This window comes from Mercurialis annua, linkage group LG5 (genome assembly GCF_937616625.2).
Source record: "Mercurialis annua linkage group LG5, ddMerAnnu1.2, whole genome shotgun sequence".
Taxonomy (NCBI): domain Eukaryota; kingdom Viridiplantae; phylum Streptophyta; class Magnoliopsida; order Malpighiales; family Euphorbiaceae; genus Mercurialis; species Mercurialis annua.
This window is the reverse complement of record NC_065574.1, coordinates 31,073,189-31,080,752: the sequence shown is the minus strand read 5'-3', so window position 1 is coordinate 31,080,752 and position 7,564 is coordinate 31,073,189.

Sequence of the window (7,564 nt, the reverse complement as noted above, 5' to 3'; positions counted from 1 at the left end):
CGTTTCCCCTTTTTAGCGATTTAAGCTATACGTTTTTAAACGTTATGAAACAAGACTAAACGTTTAAAACGTTACGAAACAAATCCAAACGTTTCACTTTTTTTAGCAATTTAAGCCAAACCATTACAAACTTTACAAACAAAACCAAGCCTTTCATCTTTTCAGCAATATAAGCCAAACGTTCACAAACTTTACGAAACAAATTCAAGCGTTTCACCTCTTTAGCAATTCAAGCCAAACATTTACAAATATTCCGAAAGAAATCCAAGCATTTCACCTTTTTAGTAATTTAAGCCAAACGTTTACAAACGTTAAAAAACAAATCCATGCGTTTAACCTATTTATCAATATAAGCCAAATGTTTACAAACGTTGCGAAACAAATCCAAACGTTTCATATTTTTAGCGATTTAAGCTGAACGTTTACATACATTACGTAACAAATCCAAAGGTTTCCCCATTTTAGCGATTTAAGCCAAACGTTTAAAAAGTTACGAAACACATCCAAACGTTTCCCCTTTTTAGCGATTTATGCCAAACGTTTACAAACGATACGAAACAAATCCAAACGTTTCCCCTTCTTGGCGATTGAAGCCAAATATTTACAAACGTTACGAAACAAATCCAAAAGTTTAATTTTTTTAGCAATTTATGCCAAACGTTTACCAACATTACGAAACCAAAACCAAGCGTTTCACCTTTTTAGCAATTAAAGCCAAACGTATACAAACGTAACGAAACAAATCCAAAGGTTTCACCTTTTTAGCAATTTAAGCCAAACGTTTAGAAACGTTACGAAACAAATCCAAGCGTTTCACCATTTTAGCAATTTAAGCCAAACGTTACAAAACAAATCCAAGCATTTCATCTTTATAGCAATTTAAGCAAAACGTTTACAAACTGTACCAAACAAAACCAAATGATTCACCTTTTTAGCGATTTAAGCAATACGTTTACAAACGCTACGAAACAAATCAAAACGTTTCCCTTTTTTTAGCAATGTAAGCCAAACGTTTACAAAAGTTACGAATCAAATCCAAGCATTTCACCTTTTTAACAATTTAGGCCAAATGTTTACAAAAGTTACAAAACAAATCCAAGAGTTTCACCATTTTAGCAATTTAAGCCAAACGTTACGAAAAAAATACAAAGTTTCACCTTTTTAGCGATTTAAGTCAAACATTTACAAAGGTTATGAAACAAATCCAAATGTTTCACCCTTTTAGCAATTTAAGCCAAACGTTTACAAACGTTATGAAACAAATCCAAGCGTTTCACTCTTTTACCAATTTAATCCCAACGTTCACAAACGTTACGAAACAAATCCAAGCGTTTCACCTTTTTAGCAATTTAAAACCTTGTTAGCAGTTTAAGCCAAACGTTTACAATCTTTACGAAAAAAATTCAAAAGTTTCACCTTTTTAGCGATTTAAGCCAAACCTTTAATAACGTTATGAAACAAAACCAAACTTTTCACTTTTTTAACAATTTAAGCCAATGGTTTACAAACATCAAGATACAAATCCAACTGTTTGACCTTTTTAGCAATTTAAGCCAAATGTTTACAAACGTTATGAAACAAAATCCAAGCGTTTCACCTTTTTAATAATTCAAGCCAAATGTTTACAAATGTTACGAAAAAATCCAAGCATTTCACCTTTTTAGCAATTTAAGCCAAACATTTACAAACATTACGAAACAAATCCAAACATTTCACCTTTTAAACGATTAAAGCCGAACCTTTAATTATATTACGAAAGAAAACAAAACATTTCACATTTTTAGCAATTTAAGTCAAACGTTTACAAACGTTACGAAACGAATTCAAACGTTTCCCCATTTTAGCTATTTAAGACATACGTTTAAAACGTTACGAAATAAATCCAAAAATTTTACCTTTTTAGCGATTTAATCAAACGTTTACAATTGTTATAAAACAAATACAAATGTTTTACCTTTTTAGCAACTTAAGCCAAACGTTTACAAACGTTACGAAACAAATCCAAGCTTTTCACTTTTCCAGAAATTTAAGCCAAACGTTTACAAACGTTACGAAACAAATCCAAACGTTTCCCTTTTGTAGCGATTTAAGCCAAACATTTACAAACGTTACGCTACAAATCCAAACTTTTCATATTTTTAGCGATTTAAGCCAAACGTTTACAAAGGTTAGGAAACAAATCCAAATGTTTCCCCTTTTTAGCAATTTAAGCCAAACGTTTACGAACGTTACGAAACAAATCGAAGCGTTTAACCTTTATAGCAACCTAAGCCAATCTATTACAAACGTTACGAAGCAAATTCAAGAGTTTCATTTTTTTAGCGATTTAAGCCAAACATTTACAAACGTTACAAAACAAATCCAAGCGTTTTACCTTTGTAGCGATTTAAGCCAAACGTTTACAAACATTGCGAAACAAATCCAAACATTTCACCTTTTTAGCGATTTAAGTCAAACGTTTACAAATATTACGAAACAAATACAAACATTTCCCCTTTTTAGCGATTTTAGCCAAAAAATTACAAACGTTACGAAACAAATCCAAACGCTTCGCCTTTTTAGCGAATTAAGCCAAACGTTTAGAAATGCTACGAAACAAATCCAAACGATTCTCCAGTTTAGCGATTTAAGCCGAACGTTTACAAACGTAACGAAAAGAATCCAAATTCTTTACCTTTTTAGCGATTTAGTTTACAAACGTTATGAAATAAATCCAAACGTTTCACTTTTTTAACCATTTAAGCCAAACGTATACAAACGTTACGAAACAAAACCAAACGTTTTGCCTTTTTAGCGATTTAAGCCAAACGTTACGAAACAAATCCAAACGTTTCCCCTTTTTAGCGATTTAAGCCAAACGTTTACAAATGTTGCTAAACAAATCCAAACGTTTCCCCTTTTTAGCGATTTAAGCCAAACGTTTACAAACTTTACGAAACAAATCAAAACGTTTCGCCTTTTTAGCTATTTAAGCCAAACGTTTACAAACATTTTGAAACAAATCCAAACGTTTCGCCTTTTTAACAATTTAATCCAAACGTTTACAAATGTTACGAAACAAATCCAAACGTTTCCCCTTTTTAGCGATTTAAGCTATACGTTTTTAAACGTTATGAAACAAAACTAAACGTTTAAAACGTTACGAAACAAATCCAAACGTTTCACTTTTTTTAGCAATTTAAGCCAATCCATTACAAACTTTACAAACAAAACCAAGCCTTTCATCTTTTCAGCAATATAAGCCAAACGTTCACAAACTTTACGAAACAAATTCAAGCGTTTCACCTCTTTAGCAATTCAAGCCAAACATTTACAAATATTCCGAAAGAAATCCAAGCATTTCACCTTTTTAGTAATTTAAGCCAAACGTTTACAAACGTTAAAAAACAAATCCATGCGTTTAACCTATTTATCAATATAAGCCAAATGTTTACAAACGTTTCATCTTTTTAGCGATTTAAGCTGAACGTTTACATACATTACGTAACAAATCCAAAGGTTTCCCCATTTTAGCGATTTAAGCCAAACGTTTAAAAAGTTACGAAACACATCCAAACGTTTCCCCTTTTTAGCGATTTATGCCAAACGTTTACAAACGATACGAAACAAATCCAAACGTTTCCCCTTCTTGGCGATTGAAGCCAAATATTTACAAACGTTACGAAACAAATCCAAAAGTTTAATTTTTTTAGCAATTTATGCCAAACGTTTACCAACATTACGAAACCAAAACCAAGCGTTTCACCTTTTTAGCAATTAAAGCCAAACGTATACAAACGTAACGAAACAAATCCAAAGGTTTCACCTTTTTAGCAATTTAAGCCAAACGTTTAGAAACGTTACGAAACAAATCCAAGCGTTTCACCATTTTAGCAATTTAAGCCAAACGTTACAAAACAAATCCAAGCATTTCATCTTTTTAGCAATTTAAGCAAAACGTTTACAAACTGTACCAAACAAAACCAAATGTTTCACCTTTTTAGCGTTTTAAGAAATACGTTTACAAACGCTGCGAAACAAATCAAAACGTTTCCCTTTTTTTAGCAATGTAAGCCAAACGTTTACAAAAGTTACGAATCAAATCCAAGCATTTCACCTTTTTAACAATTTAGGCCAAACGTTTACAAAAGTTACAAAACAAATCCAAGAGTTTCACCATTTTAGCAATTTAAGCCAAACGTTACGAAAAAAATAAAAAGTTTCACCTTTTTAGCGATTTAAGTCAAACATTTACAAAGGTTTTGAAACAAATCCAAATGTTTCACCCTTTTAGCAATTTAAGCCAAACGTTTACAAACGTTATGCAACAAATCCAAGCGTTTCACTCTTTTACCAATTTAATCCCAACGTTCACAAACGTTACGAAACAAATCCAAGCGTTTCACCTTTTTAGCAATTTAAAACCTTGTTAGCAGTTTAAGCCAAACGTTTACAATCTTTACGAAACAAATTCAAAAGTTTCACCTTTTTAGCGATTTAAGCCAAACGTTTTCAAATGTTCCGAAACAAATCGAAATGTTTCCCCTTTTTAGCGATTTAAGCCAAACATTTACAAACGTTACCAAACAAATCCAAACGTTTCATCTTTTTAGCGATTTAAGCCAAACGTTTACAAAAGTTACGAAACAAATCCAAACGTTTCCCCTTTTTAGCGATTTAATCCAAACGTTTACAAACGTTACGAAACAATTCCAAATGTTTCGCCTTTTTAACAATTTAAGCCAAACGTTTACAAACGTTACGAAACAAATACAAACGTTTCCCCTTTTTAGCGATTTAAGCCAAACATTTACAAACGTTACAAAACAAAACCAAACGTTTAAAACGTTATAACACAAATCCAAACGTTTCACATTTTTAGCGATTTAAGCCAAACATTTACAAATGCTACGAAACAAAACCAAACGTTATGAAACAAATCCAAACGTTTCACATTTTTAGCGATTTAAGCCAAACCCTTACAAACGTTCTGAAACAAATCCAAACGTTTCACTTTTTTAGCAATATAAGGCAAACGTTTACTAATGTTACGAAACAAATCCAAGCGTTTCACCTTTTTAGAAATTTAAGCCAAACGTTTACAAACGTTACCAAAAAAATCCAAGCATTTCACCTTTCTAGCAATTTAAGCCGAACGTTTACAAACGTTACGAAACAAGTCAAAGTGTTTCACCATTTTAGCAATTTAAACCAAACGTTTACAAACATTACGAAACTAATGCAAGCGTTTTACCTTTTTAGCAATTTAAGCCTAATGTTTATAAATGTTACGAAACAAATCCAAGGGTTTCCCCTTTTTAGCAATTTAAGCCAAATACTTACAAACATAACGAAACAAATTCAAGCGTTTCACCTTTCTAGCAATTTAAGAAAAATGTATACAAACGTTGCGAAACAACTCGAAACGTTTCACCTTTTTAGCGATTTAAGCCGAACGTTTACAAACGTTACAAAACAAAACCAAACGTTTCACCTTTTTAGTGATATTAGCCAAACGTTTATAAATTTTTAGTAATTGAAAGCAAAAGTTTACAAACGTTACAAAACATATCCAAACGATTCACCTTTTTATCAATTTAAGCCAAAAGTTTACAAACGTAACGAAACAAATTCAAACGTTTCACCTTTTTAGCGATTTAAGCAAAACGTTTACAAACGTTACGAAACAAATCCAAACGTTTCCTCATTTTAGCGATTTAAGCCAAATGTCTATAAACGTTACGAAACAATTCCAAATGTTTCACTTTTTTAGCGATTTAAGCCAAACGTTTACAAACTTTACAAAACAAATCCAAGTGTTTCACCTTTTAAGATATTAAAGAAAAATGTTTACAACCGTTACGAAACAAATCCAAATGTTTCACATTTTTAGCGATTTAAGCAAAACGTTACGAAATAAATCCAAACGTTTCCCCATTTTAGCAATTTCAGCTACACGTTACGAAAAAAATCCAAACGTTTCATCTTTTTGCAGTTTAAGTCAAACGTTTACAAACGCTACGAAACAAATCCAAACGTTTCCCCATTTTAGCGATTTAAGCCAAACGTTTACAAACATTCCGAAACAAATCCAAACGTTTCACCTTTTTAACGATTAAAGCCAAATGTTTACAAACGTTAAGAAACAAACCATACGTTTAAAACGTTACGAAACAAATCCAAACGTTTTACATTTTTAGCAATTTAAGCTAAACGTTTACAAAAGTTATGGAACATAACCAAACGATTCACATTTTTAGCGATTAAAGCCAAACGTTTACAAACGTTACGAAAATAATCCAAGCGTTCGACTTTTTAGCGATTTAAGCCAAACGTTTAGAAAAGTTACGAAACAAATCCAAGAGTTTCACCTTCTTAGCAATTTAAGCCAAACGTTTACAAACGTTACGAAACAAATACAAACGTTTAATATTATTAGCAATTTAAGCCAAACCTTTACAAACGTTACGAAATAAATCCAAACGTTTCCACTTTTTAGCGATTGAATCCAAATGTTTACAAACGTTACTAAACAATTCCAAATGTTTTCGAAATTTAGAGATTTAACCAAATATTTATAAACGTTACGAAACAAAACCAAACATTTACAAAGGTTACGAAACAAATCCAAACATTTACAAACGTTATGAAACAAATCCAAACGTTTCCCTATTTCAGGGATTTAAGCCAAACATTTATAAATGTTATTGAACAAATCTAAACCTTCCACCTTTTAGCGATTTAAGCCAAACGTTTACAAACGTTACTAAACAAATCCAAACGTTTACAAACATTACGTAACAAAAACACACTTTTCACATTTTTAGCAATTTAAGTTTAACGTTTACAAATGTTAGGAAACAAATCCAAACGTTTCACCTTTTTAGCGATTGAAGCCAAATCTTTACAAACGTTAATAATGAAATCCAAACGTTTTTCTTCATTTTAGCGATTTAAGCCAAACGTTATGAAACAAAACAAAACGTTTACAAACGTTACGAAACAAATCCAAATGTTTACAAACGTTACGAAAAAAATTAACGTTTCCCCATTTAGCGATTAAGCCAAATGTTTACAAACGCTACGAAACAAATCCAAATGTTTCACCTTTTTAGCGATTTAAGCCAAATGTTACGAAACAAATCTAAATGTTTCCCCATTTTAGCAATTTGAGAAAAATGTTTACAAACGTTACGATAAAAATCAAAACGTTTCCCTTTTTTTGTGATTGAAGTCAATCATTACGAAACAAATCCAAACGTTTCTCCTTTTTAGCAATTTAAGCCAAACGTTTACAAACGTTACGAAACAAATCGAAGCGTTTCACCTTTTTAGGAATATAAGCCAAACGTTTACAAACGTTACAAAACAAATCCAAACGTTTCTTCTTTTTAGCAATTTACGTCAAATGTTTACAAATATAACGAAACAAATCCAAATATTTCCCCATTTTCCGATTTAAGCCAAACGTCTAAAACCATACGAACAAATCGAAATGTTTCACCTTTTTAGCGATTTAAACCAAACATTTATAAACATTACGAAACAAATCCAAACGTTTCACTTTTTTAGCAATTGAAGTCAA